This window comes from Musca autumnalis, unplaced genomic scaffold, assembly GCF_047663935.1.
Source record: "Musca autumnalis isolate F117 unplaced genomic scaffold, ASM4766393v1 scaffold_3, whole genome shotgun sequence".
NCBI classification, from domain to species: Eukaryota; Metazoa; Arthropoda; class Insecta; order Diptera; family Muscidae; genus Musca; species Musca autumnalis.
In genome coordinates, this window is record NW_027411866.1 from 246,589,003 (window position 1) to 246,614,277 (window position 25,275).

Sequence of the window (25,275 nt, forward strand, 5' to 3'; positions counted from 1 at the left end):
ACGAAATTCTGAAAACCCATTAATACATTCGATCTGTCTGTAGATGAAAAATTCAATTCCCATAGGATGGAGCGCACGATAACTCTCGAAGTGCCCAACCCATTTGGTCCAAATTTGGGCTTCGTCATATTTTGTCCAAACTTAGTTTCACTCGAAGATGGTGGGCATTACTGGCCCACAATTAACGGAACTTTTTCCCCCTCCTGTATTTAAAAATGTCACTAAAATTGTGTGCACGATATCTCTTGAACGGGGCAACCACTTTGATCCAAACATTGGATCTCTTAATATGCTGTTCAAATTTAGTTTAACTGCTAAAATGGCCCTAATCGGTGCTCTTCTTGAGGTACATCCCCCAAAAAAGTCTCTTTGAAGATCTTTTGGAAATGTATACCGATGACGTTGTGGCCCTGCTTACAGTGATATTATGTTTTCCGCGGACAAGTCCATGCTTCTTGGTATACTGGTCCAAAATTTATTTGATGACTCACTGAAATTACTAGAGGGCGCGATACCTACCGAAAATATATGACTCCCAAAAAAGATCCACTATCATAATGGACTATGTCGGTCCATTACTTTAAGGACTTCCTCCGCAACCCTTTGAACTTTAATCCTAATCCACGTTTTTATCGGCAAGTTCAAATGTGCAAACAGGGCTACGAAATTCTGAAAACCCATTGATACATTCGATCTGTCTGTAGATGAAAAATTCAATTCCCATAGGCTGAGGGTATATCTCTGTCGGCAAAGACGACTGACACTTTTTTACTTGTTTATTTTTGTTGTTGCTTCTTCCGACATTTTCAAAAACTTCTGATGAGAATAGAGGCAATACGGTCCTAAATCCAATTATTTTGGAGAAACTGTTTGAAGTTTATTTATTAAAATTATTATTTTCATTGTACATCGAGTTCCCGATGTATGGTTTCTAAAATAAAATTTTCACTTAGGTTGACAATTTTTGGCGATAGTATTACCTAACTTTTAAAACGTCATGACACCAAATTACAGCCGAAACGGTTTAAAATTGTAACTAAGACCTTCTAAATATATTCAATTAGAAGGTACCTACTTAATAGAAAGTACCTAGCTACTTAAGATGGTCACTCGGAAGACAACTTGCAAATTCTTAAGAAAATCTATTGAAAATGTAGACTGTGGAAATAACACGGTTTTGGCAAAAATTATTCGTCCTCATCGAAAAAGTACATGTTCATCAAGGAGCGCATGGCAAGTTGGGATTATGATTTTCAACAGTTTTTTATTTTTATTTTTTAGCTTATCACTTTTGATCTAAATTTTGTAGGCTTTGGAGAAACAAGAAAATGTAAAAATATTAAAAGAGAGCTGAAATGAAATCACAAAAAGTTTGGTTTCGAATCGTCTTAGAAAAACAGTCCATTATTGCACAACTTATTATGTTTATTTTTGTTGTCTACTTGCAGGGCCATAAATCACTACCTTCGTTAAATTTCCTTACACCCAAGGCCTACAGAATATCGGCCATTTAGAATTCTGTTAACAACTTTTGACAACAAACATAATATATTATAGATTATTGTGATTTAAGTTTCTTTGTATTTTAAATCACAATAATGTTTTTGAAAGCAAACATAACAATCAGCTGGGCTTATTGTCCGACTGTATAGACTGTGCTTACACCAGTATAAATAATTTTTCTAGTTTTCGCCGAAAACGATTACAATTTTATTTCTGATCTTGAGGGTATATTAAGTTTGTGTTACAATTTTGTTTCCACTGTCTCAACATCCGTAAACATTCTCCAACCACACTTAAGGCTTTTCCGTCTTTGTGATTTTTGTTTGGTTGCTAATTTCAACTTCCTTCTTACCCCACTTATTGTTGTTGCTGCTGTTTCTGTTTCTCCATATTATATATGTATATCAATCCGATACTATCATAAAATATATATGTATGTGATCCATGTAATGCCTCATCAAATGAATGATGCAAAAACCAAAAACAACAAAAGACAAAAGACAAAAGCTGAGCTTTATCTGAAATTACAATTCAGGATGGTCGACCGACAGCAGCAGCATTAAAATGAAATATTAAATGAATTGTTGTGATATCTTACGTAGGACGACGTAATGGCTCGGGTATTTCCTTTTGTTGTTTCATCGATGTTTAATGTCGTGGTGGTGGTGGTGGTGGTCTGTCGGTCTGTCACCTCATTACTTATGTATCGTAATGCTCCAGCACGTATACGTTATGTTAATGGATTGCATTAATATGTATCGCTCAGCCGCTCACATGGGAGGTGTCAAATGACGATGATGATGATGAGGACGATAGTGACGAAGAGATTGCAGAGAAAAGATACAAACTGTTTATTTGATTTAATATTATTCACGTAGTTTACTATCGCAGCAATAAACGACGAATAATTTAAGAATATTTTTTGATAAAAGCGGAGATTCTCGAGTTTAAGGCATTTGTGTTTATTTAATGATATAGTTAATAAGTCGTGTTTTAATTATATTTAACATTTTTAATACATAGTATTCCGAAATATTGGAAGTAACTGAAATAGAAAATTTTATTTTGTATTTATTTGAAATATTTATTATAATACAAAATTATAATAAAATTGTATACAAAAACATAGCGCTAGCACCTAAAGCTTAGCCGATAAATAGAAAAACAAAATAATTATGTTTCGCACATTCGAGTTCCACTTTTTGTCCTAAAAGCACGATAAACCGAAAAATATAATTTTTTCTTATCACCTTATCAGGGATTGTGTTAAATTGGTCGAAAAGCAAAAACATTCTCTGAATATTTTTGATGATTTTTACAAGACTATCAGATCAGCACGTGGAGCTTTTAAAGTCTATATTTTTCGGGACTGCGTTATGTTTCCTAGGTCAGGCCATTAACCGAATTGAAGTGCAAATATTTTGCAATTGTGTGGGGAAGGTACAAGAAACAATGGTCCAATATAGTAAATTTTTGAACGAAATATAAATTCAGGACTCCAAATATCTTAACGATATACTTACGGAAATTTATAAATCGACTCAATATTTTACATAGAAGACCAGTGAGACTTCTCACAGATAAACAGCGGTATTACTCATAGAAGATAGTCGACAGTTTTTCATATAAAATATCAGTTGGTCTTCACATAAGCTGCCACATAAAATAATCTTCTAAAAGGTCTTATCGTATTAGAAGACATGAAAATCAGTAGGAATTTTAGCGGAGTAGTGTCTTTTCTCATAGAAATTGAACCGGTCTCCGCATAGAAGTATTAGAAAGCCTTCTGGTTTATAATATACTTTTATAGTTATGATATTTCTACATCTACGGTTGACTATTAGGATCAGGTATCAGTAGGTTTTGCCGACAGAAATATTCCCCCAAGATATGCCCTAAACCAATAAAATATTTCTTCCTATGGACACATCCAATAATGTTTTCTAAAAAATATCATTAAAAAAAATCATTAACTAAAATTAATTTTTCGGAAAATAACTCGCTTATAAAGAGGCTTACCAACCGACCTGTTCATGACCCTAGGCCTCAGATACCATCTTAGAATCAAAGACTACAAGATAAGAGAGGCGCATTTTGTGTCCCGTCCACAAAAATTGGTATAAATGGATAATCTTCAAGACCAATCCCATCGCATATAAAATTATATCCGGAATGCTTTGTGAACAACTGAAGTTAATGATGGTCTAATAAATAAATAACACTGTGACACAAAATGGAGGTGAAGATCTGGGGCAGAGACAATTTCTTTTGGAGATGAAAGCCCGAAGGGCAGATCCGCCGTGAGCCGAACTTCCGAGCTATGGCGTGATGAAGTTACTGCTGAAGACCTCGTAGGGCATTTGAAATTTGCGTTATATCTTTGTTAACTGTTGTTTTAGCTTATCTATCAGATGAAATGTCTTCAGTCAAATCGAATGAGGATTATTTTCGTAAAGCATTTCGACCTTCTAACTCGCTTTCTTCAATGTCCTTTACGTCTCCTAATTAAGAACCGCCATAAAAGTGCCGCAAAATAATATGAACAAAAACCGGGTAAATGCACAAAAGGACCATGAAAACGTAACAAAATCGATTAATTGTCAATGAGAACCGTACCTAAAATTTTAAGAGCGAAATTTTTGGAGAAAATTTTGAAGCTGAAAAACTGCATATTGTGGCACTTTTATAGCGGTTCGTAAGTAGGAGACGAAAATGACATTGAAGGAAGCGAGTTAGAGGGCCGAAATGCTCTACGAAAATAATCCTCATTCGATTTGACTGCAGACATGTCATCTCATAAATAAGCTAGAAGAACAGTTAGCAAACACATAACGCTAATTTCAGATGCCTTACAGGGTCTTCAGCTGAAACTTCATCACGTCATAACTCGAAAGTTCGACTCACGGCGGATCTGTCCTTCGGGATTATTAATATACTTACCAAGGGCTTTCATCCCCAAAAGGAATTATCTCTGCCCCAGATGTTCACCTCCATTTTGTGCCACAGTGTAATTGGACGATAGCAATGCGAATTTCAGCCTTACTTCAAATTCTGTTGAAGTCTTCAGAGATGCAGATCGAAACAATTGTTTAGACTTTTAGGCTGTTCTCGTCTGACCTATTATTTCAAGGGTTTCCAAAGTCATGGTTAATTTAACCTCTTTAAAAATGTTAATACAAAATGGGTTTTCAGACAACACTCTATGATCAAACAACACGATATTACAAAAATCCAGCGATATTTTAATGCAAAACTAAGTAAGGTAGAAAAGACTGATGTAGCCGGAAATTTTGGCAGTCGAAGGCTGTTTTATAATCGCAACAAGTAAAAAAGTATCAGTAGCCGGGGCAATTTGAAAACCTATATGGGCCCTTCGCGTGTTTAATTCCTGGGATTGAACTGATTTTGACCCTGAACTTTTCTTGTGCGGGATGTGTATGAAGGAGTGATCTCAAATGTTGGGACATTTGAGGTTCCTTCGGGTACCTCCCACACGAAATTTCGGAAAAGTTCAGTTTAGGACTTGCTCTCGAATCGCTTTGATTTTTGTTGTAGCAACTTGTATTCACTGTCCCCCATACGACGGTACAAGTTTCATCAGAGCCAGTCCACACTTCCTGAGAAACTAGCCTTAAAGGTGCAAAAAAACACCTATGACACCGTGTGCAGTGGTTGGAGCGCAAGATAACTCTCGAACGGATCTACTGAGTCTGTCCAAAATGTGGCCTTCGTAATATTTTGTGCAAACTTAGTTTAAGTATCGGTACACACCTTCAGGTACCTCCCCCAAAAAAGTTCAAACATGTTCGGAAAAATTGTGCGAAAAATTTGGTCCATACTTTACTCATCCTAATATATTTACCAGATATAGGTCAGGTTCGAATATGGACTATATTTGTTTTGTTCAGCCCTTCGGGTACCTCCCACACAAAATTTTGGATGAATTCACTTTAAGACCTGTTCTCGAATCACTTTGATTTTTGTTGACGCATCTTGCATTCTCTGTCTCAATTACGACAGTAAACGTTTTTTTCAGGGGCAAGTCCATACTTCTCGAGAAAACAGCCCGAAAGTTGTAAAAACCCCCTTACGGCACCATATGTAGTGGCTGTAGAGCTCGAACCGAATGCTGCGTTCGTTCTTCGAATATTAGATGAAGTAGTGCCTATAGGTCCACTGCTTCCGGCACCTCTCTCACAAATGTTTGAAAATATATATAAATTTTCGATCTCGAAATTTTTTGTCCAAGCTTAGTTTATGTTCAAATTTGGGCCCTATCGGTCCAATACCACTCATACACATGTTCAACACATTTTTGTAGTTGAGGGTCTGTTCGAGGATCCTTTGGACATAATTTACTGAAGGTTTCCCTAGTGGCCCGATATTATGCTTTTCGTAGGCTAGTATGGTACAAAAGCCCTATCTATCGATATCCCCCGCAAATTTTTAAGCTTTAATCCAATCCATATTTCTGTCGGTTCGTACGCCCATACATTACTTTTTTTGGAAAAAAAAAGTATTTCAATCCACACAGGCTGAGGGTATATCTCTGTCGGCAAAGCTGACCGACAATTTTTACATGTTTTATTCTGACTTAAAAGTCATCAGGTTAGTTGACTTTTAAGTCAAAACCGGTTCCGTCCCCAAGAAAAAAATCATTTTGGTAATCAGCGTAAAATTGTCTACCTCTGGGCAAGAATGAAAAAAAATTGATTTTGTCTTACAATATTATGTGACGTGCACAACTATTATTTCCATTACTCAGATTTTCGATCGAATCTATAGCCAAAAGCTGTGGGTAGAGGATATGTCGTATTAAAATTTGGAAACATAAAATCAACTATCGGGGTGATGGGAATATTTCCTTACAACGGCTTATGAGGCAAATGTGTTGTATCGATAATTCATCCGTAAAGATCGACTTACTTCTCGCCGTATTAAAAATTCAATTACGTTAGTCTATAAAGATTCACTTCTAGTCCTTTTTACCAAATGTATGTGTGCAGTACCAATTATTCAGTCTCGGAAAACAATACACATATACTGCCCTAAATTATTAGATTTACTTTGATTCAGTGATGTACTGCTTGAACAATGTTAGTCAAAATTATCTCTAAGGGCATCCTTCCAATGTATACAATCTTTCCATCTATAGATTAAGCAACCAACACATATTCAACACCCCCCAAACTAGAGTTGTGCCAAAGGAACTATATGGAACTATCTAGTTCACTTCGCAGTTCCAATGGCCCACAATTTGTCTTTTAACAAACTGCGTATACTTACTATCACACGTTATATTTCATGATGTTACTCATACGTTTTGGAACTAGTACAAGGAACTAGGAACTAGATAACCCAACTCTACCCCAAACCATATCTTTCGTATATGTTTTGGAAACATTTTTCTATTTTTGCTATTCATTGTATTTGAGTGATTATGAAGAGGGATTAAGACAAGTATTAAATGTTTAGTCTTTATGTCATTCAGGAGACGATAAAGAACACAAGAAATAACAGACAAACTATGTGCAAGTACACAAACACATACACACATGCATGTACATCGAGTGTATGTGGGATGAAAATGCTTTGTGTTACAGTGTGTGGGCGTTTCTGTCATTCATTGTTTTAAAGATTTAAGCTACAAAACCCATTTTATGAATAAAAATTCTTTACAGGTTCTGCTGCATTATATTTTTCATCCAGTCGTTTAACGACACCAACGTGACCATCATCCGTCTTGTGGTCTAACCGGTATCGGATATCCTTCTTTTCGTTTGTTATGTTATTTTATTTTATATAACATCAACAATCCTCTTTTAATAATTTACCAAAAGGTTAAATGCTAAAATGTTGAAAAATTATAATGAATTTTCTTGTTAAGGTCTTTGGTTGGTTGGAGATGAAGACGGAAGAAGATTGACATTAAAAGGGTTAATTCTGAACTAAGGAAGTAGGGATAATTTATTGAGATAAGCGGTATAATGTTGAGTTTTTTTTTTTTTTAGAGGAAATTGTTGGTCATAATGGATGAAATGTCATTATAATTTAATGGATATAATGTTTTATCGTTGGAAAGTGCGGTAGAGGTTATACAAAAAGGGAAATTGTAAGAAAATTTAAAATTTTATAATGGAAAATTCCCATAAACAATTTCTTTAAGCGGCCCATACACTAGCAAATTAAATATAAAATAAAAAAAAAACAAACATAGAAGTCATCATCCAAAATAAAAAACGCCAAACCTCCTAAAATAAAATAAAATAAAATAAAATAAAATAAAATAAAATAAAATAAAATAAAATAAAATAAAATAAAATAAAATAAAATAAAATAAAATAAAATAAAATAAAATAAAATAAAATAAAATAAAATAAAATAAAATAAAATAAAATAAAATAAAATAAAATAAAATAAAATAAAATAAAATAAAATAAAATAAAATAAAATAAAATAAAATAAAATAAAATAAAATAAAATAAAATAAAATAAAATAAAATAAAATAAAATAAAATAAAATAAAATAAAATAAAATAAAATAAAATAAAATAAAATAAAATAAAATAAAATAAAATAAAATAAAATAAAATAAAATAAAATAAAATAAAATAAAATAAAATAAAATAAAATAAAATAAAATAAAATAAAATAAAATAAAATAAAATAAAATAAAATAAAATAAAATAAAATAAAATAAAATAAAATAAAAAAAAAAAAATATAAGCTTAAGACCTTAGTTGTCATAGCTTCTTCCCTATATATCAGTTATAATTGTATTATAATCTGGTATAAATGAATAAATAAATAAATAAATAAAATAAAATAAAATAAAATAAAATAAAATAAAATAAAATAAAATAAAATAAAATAAAATAAAATAAAATAAAATAAAATAAAATAAAATAAAATAAAATAAAATAAAATAAAATAAAATAAAATAAAATAAAATAAAATAAAATAAAATAAAATAAAATAAAATAAAATAAAATAAAATAAAATAAAATAAAATAAAATAAAATAAAATAAAATAAAATAAAATAAAATAAAATAAAATAAAATAAAATAAAATAAAATAAAATAAAATAAAATAAAATAAAATAAAATAAAATAAAATAAAATAAAATAAAATAAAATAAAATAAAATAAAATAAAATAAAATAAAATAAAATAAAATAAAATAAAATAAAATAAAATAAAATAAAATAAAATAAAATAAAATAAAATAAAATAAAATAAAATAAAATAAAATAAAATAAAATAAAATAAAATAAAATAAAATAAAATAAAATAAAATAAAATACAATAAAATAAAATAAATCTATCAAAAATCAAATGTCGTTCGTTGGTAATGGCATCAGTTGAGAACGGCTGGACCGATTTAGATATTTGTTTCTGTAAAATGTGCGCCATAACCCGACTTAGATTTTTATGCAAAATTTCAATTTTTTATCTTTTCTACAAAAACAATGCGCGTTCCCCATAAGAACGTTAAAGACTTGGGTTTGGGCGTCGGGTTAGTAACCCTCCCCTAGAAAAAACAGCGATGATGAACCCGCTAAAAAAGCATATAAATTCGAGCCACATGGCGTTGCACGCAGAATTGGCAGCCCAAAGAATAGATGGCTCAAACAAGTGGATGAAGAGATGACAAGGCGCGGTATTCCAGATTGGAGATCTTTTCTTAGTTCGGTCTATGGGACAAATGTTCTGTAATGGGCCAGCTAAGTAAGTAAGTAAGTAGGATAAACACAGGCGACATGGACGATAATAAATCCTATTATCAATGGGCGAAAAATCTGATAAAGTGAAAATAAAGCTTACCGACAAAATCTGTTGATAAATTTAAAATCCTCCTCGGTTTGACTATGGACCGAAGAAGTAAGATAGAAAATACCTATTTTTTGAATTGTCAAGTTGTCGTTAAAACTCATTATGACGGGACAGCAACGCGGACCGGGGTCTGCTAGTAAATAAATAAAATCTATTTATCAAATTATAATACATTAAATTATGTTGACATTCCATTTATTAACCGAAATTTTCTTCAAAAAAAAAAAAATATTTAAAATAAATATTTCTTAAACATTTCCTCCAATATTAAATTTCACAATATTTTTTAAAACAATAAATTAATTTTCGAATCAAACCTCTTTAATTTGTTCATCATCATTCTGTCAATCAGGTTTCAACTAAAAGAAAAATCCCCACATCTGTAAGTAAAAAAAAACAACAAAACCTCAAAGGAAATTGTAACATTAAATACTTTCCTAAAGAAATAATTAGTCTTATGCCATTAACAAGAAACCAAGTCTAACACACACACGTATCTACAATCATTTACAAAACACACTCTCACACACTCACAGACATATTGAGAATGAAAACCATTACTTTGAGTGCCATATGAACACCATTAGTAAAAATGAAAGCAATTTTCTCGAGAAACGTGCAAAAAAGAAAAATCCAAGTACGATGAAAACTTTTCTTTGGAACTTTGTAGAACACATAAAAAATGCCTGAAGTTCATACAATGAATTTCCCACAAGCTTAAGAGTCTGTCCAGTTTTTTGTCCATAAATAATTATACATTTAAATTGTTTTTGTACTGTTTTTATGCAGTTTCATCTGGCTAAAAATGATTAATTTTTTGTGATATTGATGGTGAATCATTAATCAATATATCTTGGCAGTTTTTGATTTTATCTGAGTCTAAGGAAATTAAGTATCTATATTTTGTTGATAGAGATCTTCGAAAATTGTTTATAATCAAAAAGCAAATCGAAAAAGAATGATGAGATATATTATCATTGAATTGACATCTGTAGAAGAATATTTGAATATTTATTATGTGTAGGAGAAAATTATCATTCGAAGTACTTCGGAAGGTCTCTTAAATTATGCTATTTGACAGACAAAATGAAAATCCTCGGGTAAAGAACAAATATCAAACTTAATTTCAAATACTCTTATATGAAGAATCTTGCATCGACTGAAGTTGACAGCCTCTAAGGATGCTGAACAGGAAAGATTACCCCACTTACAGACAAAATGCAAATGCTAAGGAAAACTTGAACAAGTAAAAAAGTATCAGTAGGTTTTGCCGACAGAAATTTACCCTCAGCTTGTGTGAATTGAAAAGTTCATCAGTGGACAGATCGAATGCCGGCTAGACGACAAAAATCCGAAATCCGGCCCATATAATCAATCTTCTTTTGTGTCTTTTGGAAGAACGATTACGACGTTCTTACTTGCTTAGTTGGGTCACTACAGAACATTTATCCTAAGAAAAGATGTCCATTCCTGTCTATTTATTGCTTTGCTTTTCCACTTGGGTATACCTTGGTTTTCTAGTTCTGCTTGTACCACCATGTGGCCCGTATTTATTCGTCTTTTAAGCGGGTTCATCATAGCTGATTTGTATGACATGGCCTAAAAAATGCAATCATTATATTTGCCAATAAGGGTTTTTCCTTCCATACAAATCGCCCCGGCCTAATTCTCATACCTAACGATTTTAGCACCGTGTAAAGGGGTTCTAATGAGAACACACTTCCCTTCGAGCACTGCGGCCCAAACAGTGCATTCGACGGAAAATGTCCACGCATCAGAAGAAATACCAAAAATAGACAACTCTATGGTTAAGCAAGCTATAATGAGATTCTCACCAAACAAAGCAGCAGGACCCGATCAGATCTTCCCGGCCTTATTTCAAAGGGAAGTGGACTACATTTCGTCCAAGCTGGTCAGAATTTTTAACGCGTGCTTAAAATTAGCGTATACTCCCATAACCTGGCAGGAGGCACGGGTGGTTTTTATACCCAAACCAGGTAAGGCAAGTTACGCAGTATCAAAATCTTATCGCATGTTAAGTTTAACATCTTTCTTGATCTTCCATGATCAAGAGCAAAATTCCCAACGACATGTTGAAATATAAACAACATACATACGTAAAAGGTAGATCAGTGGAAACCGCATTACATGAGGTAGTACACCAAACCACATAGAGAGGACTTTCGAAATGAAGATGTACACACTCGCAGTTTGCATCGACATAGAAAGCGCTTTTAACAACGTCAGCACGGAAACGCTGATCCACTCCTTAGACGAATTTCGTATAGACAGAACGCTGAGGAACTGGATAGACGACATGCTAATGAACAGATGGATAAGCTGCGCGCTACATGACGTAACAAGAAGAGACAAAGTAGGGCAGGGAACGCCACAGGGGGGATTTTATCGCCGCTTCTGTGGGTCACTACCATAAATAGTCTACTAATGTCCTTAACCAAGGAAGGATTTGAACCAGTCTAATACTTCTAAGGGGAAAGAATCTAAATCTGCTTTGTAGAAGAGCCGAAGAGGCTCTAAATATAGCTTACAACTGGGCTGGACCAAGAGGTCTTAATGTTAACCCGGAAAAAAACAGAGTTATGTCTTTTCACTAGGAAAACGAAATTGGGCTCCGTCGGGGAACCAGTTTTCCTGAATAAGACAATAACTATATCCTCAACGGTTAAATATCTGGGGGTAATTCTAGATAGGAAACTTAAATGGAAAGACCATATTCAGGAAAGGGCTGCCAAAGCACACAGATGTTGGTCAACTTGTAGAAGGGCTATAGGCTCAATATGGTGTTTTAATCCTAAAATGATACACTGGCTATACTGAAACGTAATAAGACCGATTCTTACTTACGCATCTGTTGTATAGTGGACAGCTATGGACAAAAAATACAATGTGGAAACATTGCAAAGAGTCCAAAGAATGTGCTGCCTAAGCATTAGCGGGGCGATGAGGACTACACCAACTAGGGCTTTAGAGACAATTCTATTTGTCCACCCGATAGAAATACAGGTAAGGTATGAATCAGCCATCGCAGCTATAAGACTGAAAGCGATGAGAGAGTGGATCGAAAGAGACCAACAAACATACCACCAAAGCATATTACGGTTCACAACGGGTGAATCTATAAATCAAATAGTATTGGACCGGGTACCTGAATCAAGTGAAGTAGGTAGGTGTGAAGTTTTAATACCGGACAGAGATATGTGGTTCGATGGAACCCTAGCACAGATTTCCGCTGGAGGCTGCGGGTTTACGGACTGGGCTCTGTTAGGGGGGGAACGGGACTGGGTCTTTATATCGTAGACACGGAAACGAGGATCTCCCTTCGGCTGCCGGATCATAACACGATTCTAAAGGCCGAAATCCGAGCGATCACAAAATGTCTGAACTGGTTTAAAACAAATACAAGGCCACTCACAGTTAACATCCTGACGGATAGTAAAGATAGTATAACACGTAAGGCAACAACATCGAAAACTGTCTTAGAGTGTAAAAATTCAATTAACGACTATTCCCACTATGGCTCGGTGAACATTATATGGTTACCAGGATACATAGAGATTACGGGAAACGAAGTAGCAAACTCCTTAGCATAACATTCCATGGAGCTACATACAGTAAGTCTAGACAATGCCAAGCCTTTAAAGGCGGCGCGTATAGAACTAAAAGCTTGGGCAAATGTTCATGTATCGCTATGGAACAACCAGGAAAAGGTAAAAGCTACAAAAATCCTATGGGGAAACCCAGACCAAGACAAAACAAGTGACCTCCTAGTGATGAATAAAAAGGATATCAGTACACTGATTGGTGTCCTTACAGGGCATCTAGGACTACAAGCGCATCTGCACAGGATAGGCTGTCCAGAGAATAGTGAATGCAGGGCATGTGGCGAGGACGACGAAACGTTGGAACACTATCTCTGCCACTACCAGGCTTTCACAAACTTGAGAACTCAACTAATGGGAAACGACATAATTACAGGTCTCGACCATATCAAGGACATCGCGTTCAAAAACTTGAGGGACTACACCAATGGGACGGAACTTCTAAACTAATAAAAATTTTAAACAACAACAACTTCCAGGACACATAAAATTAGAGCGCACAACAGGCCTCTTCTGGCTTAAGTGTATGATCTTTCTTTTTAAGGTCATGTGGTGATCTTGAATCACCCCTCTTCTCAACCTAAGCTAACCTAACCTAAAGGGGTTTGAATGCAAGAAAGGTACATGATAAACATTTCTCTCTTCCACCTTACGTGGCTTAGACTTCTACGTCTACACATACAATCGCAAAAAGTGTATGGTACGGTCGAGAAAAGCTAAATCGGTCTGTCCGATTCACCTTTACTGGCATTCTTGTCTGGATTTAGTAGCGGCTCATTTAGCTGTTTCAGCATTTCAGAGATTCCATCGGAGGCCAGCGCTTCATGTAATGATGTTGTATACTTCTCTTCGCCCTGTCAGTCTCGGGATGTTCGACAAATTGTCGATTAACAAAACTTGAACACTTCTTCAGATCAGTCAGCGTAATATCGCCAAACATAACTGAGGTGCTATCTTTCTAATTTCTAGAGTTGGATAGTAACCTAACCGTTGCCCACAATGCGCTTATTCCGTCTCCAATGTTCTATCTCTTCAGATGATCTAACCATCAGGCTCATTTCGGTGCCTCTACCGGGAAATTTGGTAGCACTTCGGGTATTCGACCACCAGGTATATAGCCAGCGTCTGCAGCAGTGATGATGTTCCGAAACATCAGAACGGTTGGGTAGTTCCCTGAAGCGATGATTGTTGAACTCTATGATGAACGTGCCGGGCATGGAGGTGATGAAGTCGGACGGTTTGCTGATGGAGATGATAATAGGGAGATGGCCTTAAAAACGACGGCTTGCAAGGTGACTTCATTGGTCAGTCCAGGTGCCACGATTTTCATGTCTGGTGAACTGTGACACTCTCCACTAATTCTGGTCCACTAATTCACCATCCTCATTGACCCTACACTAGGCCTATATCCCTCTGGTCTTTACCTAGAACCGAATGACAAAATGATATGCTTAAAAGTCCACTAAGACCAGTCGGTAATGACGTATAAATATTTATCGGCGGGATGTTTACGTTAAGCAATTCTACCTTGGCAGTTTCATACATTCCATTTACGGTTCATGATATTCGTCCGACTCTATCTTACATTAGAGCTCATTGGAATTAAATTGCAAAAGTGATGCATTTTCAGCAATTGGAACAGAAATGACCGGTGTTAAGTGCTGCGTGTGCTGTTGGGAGAACTGCAAGGTAGTGTCGTATTTTGATGACGAAGTCGAAACGCTGGAAGACGTTATTATGCTGCATGCTGCAACTTAGTCCCTGTCGTAGTCACTCACACGTCCAGAGCAACTCCGTAGATGTACCCACTAGATAGCTATTGAATTTCACCGATGATTTAGTGTGCTGAATGTGGATGTGACAAACCTGCATTCCGACAAGGGCCAAAAGAGTCCAGGGTAGGCATACCAATACCAACATATGAGCACTCAGGTGGCAGACGCTGGCCAAGACAGTGTTCCGGGTCAATTCGGTATCGAAAAACCCACTTCCGTGAGGCGTTGATGGCATATGCGTATCAAAAAATCGTATTCATGTCAAAAATTTGTTTTAGGCCGCAGCAAGATTCGAAGTATTTCTAAAACAAGTAAAAAAGTGTCAGTCGGCTTTGCCGACAGATATATACCCTCAGCCAATGTGAAGCGAAACTTTTACCTCCGGACAGATCGAATGTATTTAAGGTCTCTTCAGAATTTTGTGGCCCTTTTTGGACATTTTAACTTGCCGACAAAAATGTGGATTAGGAATTAACTGCACTAAGACACAAATGTTGAACTTTTGTAGGGCAGGCACCCTTACGGAGGACCGATTTGGGCCATTTTAGTAGTAAAACTAAATTTTGATAAAATATTAGGAGATCCAAAGTTTGGACCAAATTGGTTGCCCCATTCAAGTGATATCGTCCTTGCATTTTAGTGACATTTCTAAAATATTGGGGAGAAATACCGAAAGTTGTGGACCGATATTGCCCCATGAAACTAAGTTTGGATATAATATGACGAAGACCAAATGCTGAACCAAATCGGTTGAACAGTTCGAGGGTTATCGTGTTCTCCGACCGCCATATACCGTCTTAATGGAGGTAGCGAATGCAAATCGCTTCAACAAAAATCAAAGTGATTCGAGAGCAGGTTTTAAAGTGAACTTATCCAAAATTTTGTGTGAGAGGTACCAGAAGGAGTAGACAAATATAGTCCTTATTCGAACCTGATTTATATCTGGTAGATATATTAGGATGTGCAAAGTATGGATTACACTCCCTTCAAGAGTTATCTTGCGCCAACTTTTCCGAACATTTTTGAAGTTTTGTGGGGGAGGTACCTGAAGGAGTGGACCGATATAGCCCATCTTCGAATTTAAACTATGTTTCGATAAAATATTTCGAAGGCCAATTTCTGGACCGAATCGACATATCCGTTCGAGAGTTATCTTGCGCTCCAACCACTACACAAGGTGTCATAGGGGCTTTTTCCACCTTTCCGGCCATTTTCTCAGGAAGTATGGACTTACCTCTGATGAAACTTGTACCGTCGTATAGGGGGAAGTGAATACAAGTTGTTGCATCAAAAATCAAAGCGAAGCAGGTCCTAAACTGAACTTATCCGAAATTTTGTGTGGGAGGTACTTGAAGGAGTGGGCCGATTGAGTCCATATTGGAACCTCATCTAAGTCTGGTAGAAATTTCATAATGTGCAAAGTATGTACCAAATCGGTTACTCCCTTCAAGAGTTATCGTGCGCACAAGTTTTGCGACAATTTTTGAACTTTTGTGGGGGAGGTACCGGAAGGAGTGGACCGATATATTCCATCTTTGAACTTGAACTAAGTTTGGACAAAATATTACGAATGCCAAATTTTGGACCGAATCGGCAGATCCGTTCGAGAGTTATCTTGCGCTCCAGCCACTACACACGGTGTCATAGGGTTTTTTGTGACTTTCAGGCTATTTTCTCAGGAAGTGTGGACTTGCCCCTAATGAAACTTACAGCGTCGTATAGAGGACAGCGAACACAACTTGCGTAAACAAAAATCAAAGCGATTCGAGACCAGGTCCTAAACTGAACTTTTCCGAAATTTTGTGTGGGAGGTACCCGAAGGAGTAGACCGATTGAGTCCATATTGGAACCTCATCTAAGTTTGGTTGAAATTACACGATGTGCAAAGTATGTACCAAATCGGCTATTCCCTTCGAGAGTTATCGTGCGCACAAGTTTTGCGACAATTTTTGAACATTTGTGGGAGAGGTACCTGAGGGAGTAGACCTATATGGCCCATCTTCGAACTTAAATCGAATCTGGACAAAATATTTCGATACCCAAAATTTGAACCGAATCGATTGATCCGTTCGAGAGTTATCGTGCGCACCAGCCTACCAGACAGACAGACAGACGGACAGACAGACAGACAGACAGACGGACGGACATTGCTAGATCTACTCAAAATTGTCTGAAACGGATATCGTACAAACATACTTGGGGTCTAAAACCATTATTTCGATGAGGCACATTTTTGGTCGTATCAAAGTGTAAATACCCTCTTTAGCCTAAAGGCTGAGGGTATAATTATTCGGCAGAGTCAGGGAACTAAAATAATGACGATATACGAAAGATCAGTTTTATTTTCTGTCTCTGATGTTGAACTAATCTGAAGTTATGCTAGAGGTAGCTTTATAATTGATCGGAAATTTGTTGTTGTTGTAGCAGCAAAGAAACCCTCGCAGATATCAATAAATAGTCAAAGATATACCAACCAGATGAATACCAAACATTGAACGGTTAATGCACCAAATAGAGGCCTAGACTTCTATGGAAAGACCAAGTTGAAGATGGTATCTCAAAACATGGCGCCCAGATTAGAGAAATAAAGTAGAAAGAGGATCTGCTCATTTGGAAATCTATCCACATTTCGGCTAATGAAAACCAGTAAGGAAAGGATCAAAGTCGGGTGGGGCCGACTATATGGTACCCTACACCACTGTGAATAGGTAAAATATATATGGGAGCTAAATCCAAATGTGAACAGATTACGATATAATTTGGCACATATATTTCTAGACCAAATTCCGTCACACATTCCATATTTCATTGAGATCGGACATATATAACGTGTTTCGTGCACCAAATACCAAAAATCGGCCAAAAATATATCTGGGAGCTCTATCCAAATCTGAACCGATTTTGATATTATTTGGCACACTTATTTCTAGACCAAATTCCGTCACACATTACAAATTTTATTGAGATCGGACATACGAGTATATAACGTCATTCGTGAACCAAATACCAAAAATCGGCCGAAAATTTATATGGGAGCTATATCCAAATATGAACCGATTTCGATATAATTTGGCACATTTATCTACAGACCTAATTCCATCACACATTCCAAATTTCATCAAAATTGGACAGATATAGCGTGTTTGGTGCATCAAATACCTCAAATCGGCCGAAAATATATATGGGAGCTATATCGAAATCTTCATTAGGATAAAAAAAACTATCTTCCTCAATTTTCAGCCAAATCGAACAATAAATGCGACCTGTACGTTGCGAACGGACGGACGGACATGCATAAATCGACTCAGAAAGTGATTGTATGCATATCCCTAGAAGGAACTATGGGTCTATCCCTTTTCCTTAGGCATCTTACATACAAATGCACTAACACATAATACCCTTACCACAGGGTGGTGTAGGGTATAAAAATTGTATAGTATTGAATATAAACCATATAAGTAAGTAATTGGTCCTAATATATGTGGGGTCTTAAACTGTAATAATTTTTTGGCAAAAAGTTAAATTGTCTAATTTAACCAAATGACTAGTAATCCAAAATTACCTAGAAGTTATGCGATTACTAAAACGCTATAATAGTTTAATCTATGTATTTAGGTAGCTTTTCTATCCGATTTAATGTTGTATATTTAATTTGTATGTGTATGTGTTTATTTATGTCCTATAATAGCATATTTAACCGTTTTCCATAAAACAGAGAAGAAAAAAACAGCTCATGAAAAAATCCAATCGGTTTTGTTTTATGCTGATAAATATCCTTCCTTTATTGACAATACTTATTAATCCGATTGTCAGCGGCACAATTCCTCAATTTACATAAATAAATACATGGGCAAACAATTTTGATATAAATGACAAACATAGAAAACCAAACACGGCCGCCACACATATGGACAAACAAGACAAACGAATAAACGCCTTTCGTTCCACAACTCTTTTTGTGATGGTAGTTAAAAGCAAAAACAACAAATGAAAACGGAATTCAATAATGTCGAAATATACACATCAGTGGCCAATTCCACACACACACACACTCATACGTACATAAACACAAATTGAAAACAAAACAATCCAATAAAATCTACACATCTATACAGAAGCTTAAATGAAAACAAAAACAAAAATCTCCATTTAGCCCAATGGCTTTTGTAGATTTGAAGATAAATTGTGTTGATTGTCTCCGGATTTGGATATCTGAAACATTTATATTTGGACAAAAAAAGGAAATAGTTTCAATATTGAAAATCTCTTCTGTCATATGTCTGAAAAAAAGGAGCCTTAGTTAAGAGAATACGCCTAGACAGGATTAGACTGTTGTCGCTTGGATTTTGTATTGATTTTATGTGTACTTCTTAATTGAGAATACTATATGTATGTATTTTGTATATATGTACTCGTATGCTTGTTTTATATTGAGGTACAAATTTTGGTACTGGTTGTCTTTAAGTTAAATCAAAATAAACACATTAAACAAAATCATACAAATAATTGGAATATGTTTCACTGGAAAATTTTACTTAAATAATCTTTGAAAGAGAACCTTCCAGGAATTTTAATATTTAATTTGTGTTTATTTTGTAATAAAAAGCCCATTGGCCAAGGAACTATTACAATATGTTATTATAAAAAAGTCTACATTTAACATTAATGACATATAAACATATAGAAATAAACTTAAAACTAACGAAAATCGTACATATATGCGGGTCTCCTATTAAGAGCAACTACTCCATAAAAAAACCTTTTTAATGAGGCAACAATGATAGAAGTAAAATCATTAAGAATAAGATTAAAAAATACACATGTTAGCGATTGCAAGAAATATAACATTACGTCAAAGATGACTACTCAAAAAATACACATTTCTGTTTCCTCTTGTGCAAAGAGGGAAGGAAAAACATATTGTAATCAATTAATTTGCTTCATGGAGAGAAGCAACCAGTTTATTCCGAAATGACATGAAATTAAGATTAAAACCCTTTAAATTATTCGGCAGCGAGTTAAACAAACGAGACACTCTCACAATAAATGATTCATCCATATGGACATCCAACCTGGGAATACGCAAATTCGTACTACGAGTGGATCGCAAAAACTGAAAAGTATTTGCCAAGAAGTGAGGACCCTGTATCTTGCAAACTTTGTAGAAATGCAACATACATCTGATGTCAATAAAATCAGCGAAGGAACAACCCAAGAAACGTTCAACAAATGGAGAAATGTGGGTGTAAATACCCACAGAAAAAATATACCTTATCGCACTGTTGAACGCTGTCTGCACTTTTCTTATGTTTTGCGAAACAGTTCCGGAATATACCTCTAAACAGTAAAGTATGTTTGGCATTACGAGCGCATGTACCAACTTTCGCTTGACATGATACGGAAGAATAAGGTCACAATTGTAAAGTCGACGCAACGCAATGTGTACGCGAGAAACAACTCGGTCAATGTGCGTGGAAAATGTTAATTTGTTATCAATGAGAACACCTAAAATCTCCAAAACATCCACAAATTCTAATGGAACATCTTCATACTTCAAATCAAGATTAATATCATGCGAAGAGAAAATCATGGCCTTCGTTTTAGAAGGATTAACACTCAATTTGTTACAATTCATCCAAGTTCTTACTGAGGATAGAGTTATGTTGATACAAGATTCTAATGCATCCACATTACTCAATTTACCCGTAAACAAAAGTTGGACGTCATCCGCAAAGAGGTAGGTGGAACAGAAATTACCGATACTGGTCGTAATGTCATTAATAAACAGTAAGAAGAGAATTGGCCCAGAACTGATCCTTGAGGTATTCCACTCTTAACAGATAAGACTTCCGACGTAGCACCACTGACAACTACGTACTGCTTCCTGTCAATCAAATAAGAAGACATCAAACGACACGCAGTGGAATGAAAACCGTAAATTCTGTGTAACTTATTAACCAATATTGAATGATCCACTCTGTCGAATGCCTTTTCAAGATCCATAGATAACAAAACCGAAAGACTGCGATTATTGAAGTTCCTTCTAACAGTGTCAGTAACCCCTAACAGCAGATTTGTTGTACTTCTGTTGGCTCTAAATCCACACTGCGAATCACTTAAAATGTGCTTAGAATCTATATATTCTAGCAATTGTCTTTTCAATATATGCTCCATGACTTTAGCTAGAATAGGTAAAATTGAAATTGGTCTTAAGTTGTCGAGAGATGTAATGTCGAGAGATGTTTTAACCACACAATGGGGTATTTCCTTCACGGGTAAAAATAAAACAATGATTGGTGGTCACAAAGTAGGTGACATGTTTGTAAAAAACAGAAGTGCTAGAAATACCACTTTTGTCCCAAAAATTCTTTTGGCATTTTTATTTATTTTTTCAAGTTTTTCCCCTTTATACTTTATTCCACTTTTGTCGCCACTCCAACTTTGTCAAGAACATAAAACATAACATTGACAGATCATAAAAATAAATTTCTATGGCATTACTTTTCTTGGAAGGAATAAATCTATTTCGTAGCCAAGAATTAGTCACATTTCAAACACTTTGACCTCTATAAAATTCTACAGTTCACTGAATTCAATTTACGTTGTCTACGTCGCCATTCGATGGTTCGCTGGTGATATACTCTGAACTTAAATCGTTTACTTATGATTATTTAATTTGTTTTATTTTGTTTTAGGGATTTATCTGTTTCTTCGTTTCAAAAATTTATAAAGCATGAATTTCGTGAAGGAGAATGACTTTTTAGTATTAGCATCGCGCGCGCACGCACACACATAAGAAAATATATAAAATAAAAATGTATGTGTTTTCTTCAAATCAATACATCGATGTGGTTTGAAATTAACTTATATTATACAAAAAATTCAGCTGAGCACGGCTGGGATTCAAACCTGGGTCGTCGCCAACAAACAGACTATGCGTCTTAGCGTTCTGAACCGCAATTCACTTTAATCTTTCGATGTGAAAGACATACTACAGTTTACGATAGAAAAAAGCTATCGGCTGAAATATGATGTAATATTGAACAAATTTGATTTCTAGAATAGAAGGGGGACAAATGAGTCGTCTTTGGAAATAAAAGCTTCAATTTGAAATTCACAAATACAAATTTGCAATCTTGGATGTATAAATAGGAGCTCCAAATGGCGAAAATTGTCTGTAGGACTTCGCTAGATAACAATTTTTTAATGTAGTTCTCATTAGACCATATAGCTCGATTAATTAAATCAAGTAAAATATTATAGTTGAATTGTTGTTGTTAAACAATATACCAGGGCTGTGGAGTGGAGTCGAATTCTTCTCCGATATTTAATCTTAAAATTGTATTAATATCATCGAACAATATTATCGATTGGATAATAATTATTGGTATTATGAAGTTATTTAAATATTCAATGATTTATTTTGTCCCGGAGACGTAACACGTAGGTACAAAATGTGGTAAAATGTGGATTCGGATCTCGTAATATTTCTGCCAAACTTAGATCAAGTTCGAATGATGGCTCATATCGGTCCAATTCTACGGGTATCTCCACTTAAATTAAAAAAAAAAAACATTCGCTTAAATGGTGCTCACAATAACTTTCGAAGGGAGCGACGGATTATGTTTAAACTTTGCACTTCGTAATATTTCCTACAGAGATAGATCAGATTCGTATATGTACTATGTCGGTCCACTCCTTCCAATACCTCCAACACAAATTTTTAACATTTTTGGCACAAGTGCAGTCGGATCGGCATAAATCAGGCTGTACCAAAGGTCCCTTTAACGAAAGATTATTTTTTTTTTGCAGGGATAATGTCCCAAAAGTGCTAAATATCCCTGCCGGCGCCATCAAAAATGCCTGGTGTGCTACTTAACTGTAGGAAATAATGATTCACGTTAGTCCATTGAACAGATTGAGTCAAAATTTTGTAAATCCAAATAATCAAATATAAGCTCGAAGATGGGTCGTATGATCCACTTCTCCAGGTACCTATACTACAAAAGTTCAACACGTTTCTTAGAAATGATGCAGGAGATTTATCTGGAGTGGTTTGAGTATGGCCCCTATATCGTTCCACTCCTTCGGGTACCTCCCACTCAAAATTCCAACATCTTCGAAAAAGTATAGTTTAAACAGCATTTTGTATTTGCAGTTTCTATTACGACGGTATAGCTTTTTGGGGCAAGTCTATACTAACTCAGATATTGGCCGGCAAATTCTAAAATGGTTGTCAGCAAAAATAAAAATTTACTGATCAGCTTGACATCATACCATTGTACCTTTTTGGAAGTATGAAATTGCCGGCAAAAAATGCTTTGAAGCTAAAAAGTGTTGCGAAGGATGTTCCAGTACAGAATGGACCAACATAGTCTTTTGGAAGGGGATCTTAGTTTGAGAGTAATTCCTTTTGATAGATATTGCGCCCACCAGTTATTTTAGTTGGTCACCGTATAACTTAGAGTTTTGGGCCACGATGTCAGGAAGCATCGGTATAATTTTCCAAACTTAAATTTAGTTTGGACAAAATATTGCGATGGCCAAATTTTGGACCGAATCGGCTGATCCGTTCTAGAGTTATAGTACGCATGGTGCCACACGGGTTTTAACAGCTTTCGGGCTATTCAAGAAGTATGGGCTTGCCCCTGAAAAACCTTCACTGTCGTAATGGGGGCAGCGAGTACAAGTTACAACAAAGATGAAAGCGATTTGAAGGCAGACTTTAAAACTGCATTTTCTAAAAATTTTGTGTGGGAGGTAACCGAAGGAGCAGGCCGATAGAGTCCATATTGGAACCTCATCTATATCTGGTAGAAATTTCACCATGTGCAAAGTACGGACCAAATCGGTTACTCCCTTCAGGAGTTATCGTGCCACAAATGTTCCGAACATTTTCGAGCTTTTGTGGAGGAGGTTCCTGAAGCAGTGTACCGATGTGGCTCATCTTCTTAAACTAAATTTGTACAAAATATTACGAGGGCCTCGATTAAATCGGATTATCCGTTCGAGAGTTATCGTGCGCTCCAGCCAGCCAGAGATTGCTAAATCGACTCCAAGTTGTCTGAAACGGATTTCGTCGAAACATACTTGAGGTCTAAAACCATTATTTCGATGAGCCAAATTTTGCCATGTGAAAGTGTATATATCGACGTTAGCATAAATGCTGAGGGTATAAACACGTTTTGCATCGTGAATGAATACCCGAATACCCGAAATCAAACCACATTTCCCATCAGAGGAACGTGATGAGCTTCGTCGTGCGAATCCTGAAGGCCCAAGAGTTAGAGAACTTACTCTTGAGGTCAACAGGCTAATAGGCGAAGATAAGAGGATGATGTGGCTAGACCACCTGAAGCAATGCAACATTGGTGCAGGACTAACTAAATTTTGGGTAACGTTTAAATCACCCTTGAGTCCGGGAAAGATTCAGAAGGACTGTTAGTGTCAACTGCGGGACAGTAACTGAACCAAAGAGGTGCGCGTGTTATTTCAACCGGCAATTTATAGAGCACCCCGAGAGGATAGGGCGAAGGCGAGTAAGCCACTCGTTTAAGAAGAGCCCTCCCAGTAGAGGAGGTACGATGGGCGATGTTGCAGATGCCATCCGAAACGTCAAATCATCCACAGGGTGGGGCCCACACCGATTATCGATGGTAATGCTTATGCAACTGTATGAACCCGGAGTTGAGTATTTAACAAGTGGCCTCAACGGTAGCTTCGGTAGACACTCATATTGTACCAGAAGCCTGGAAAGCTGCCAAGGTGATTACGCTACTGAAGCCTGACAAGCATACCAGCAGAGGCGAATCGTCCAGGCCCATTTCACTTCTGACGTCAGTAGCAAAAGTTCTAGAGGCATTACTTCTCCCAATGATGAGAAACAGTTTTGCAGTTGCCCAACATCAAAATGGATTCCTGAAAATGCTTAGGACTTCAACAGTATTATACGCATATCCACACATATCAGTAGATTACTGAACCAGGACAGACCTTGTGAACGAACAGTCATAGTCGCACTTGACCTATCGAAGGCCTTCGATACCGTCAACCATGCCAAGCTGTACTTGTATGAAACGTAAGATAATCAATTATGTGTGCGGACGCCAGTCGTTTGAAGTCCAAAAAGTCCAAACCCCTCAGAGCGAAACAGGGAGTTTACCCAAGGCGGTGTGATAACTCCGAAACTGTTTAACCTCCACCTTTCTGAAATTCACCGTGGTGCAATGGTATGCACGCCCGCCTAGCGCGCAGAATGTAGGGGGTTCGATTCCCCGGCCAAGCAACATCAAACATTTTTCAACGGTGGCAAAATACCCCTCAGTAATGTTGGCAACATTTCCTGAGTATTTCAGCCTTAAAACTTCTCCACAATTGGCGTCTTAGGATACATCGTTCGGACTCGGCGATAAACAGTAGGTGCCATATTGAGCCGAATATGAATCGGGGCGCACTTATTGACATGAGAGAAGTATCCCGTGTCCCGTATGGGATGTTGGTGAACAATGTTTTTTTCTGAAATTCCACACCCCCAGACGGCACAT

The 25,275-nt window shown here is 36.0% G+C and overlaps 1 protein-coding gene across 3 annotated transcripts in view; it reads left to right on the forward strand.

The window, feature by feature from the left end:
• LOC141399246 (uncharacterized) overlaps positions 1-25,275 on the forward strand; it is a 318,788-nt gene that overhangs the window by 240,921 nt on the left and 52,592 nt on the right. The window lies entirely within an intron of this gene.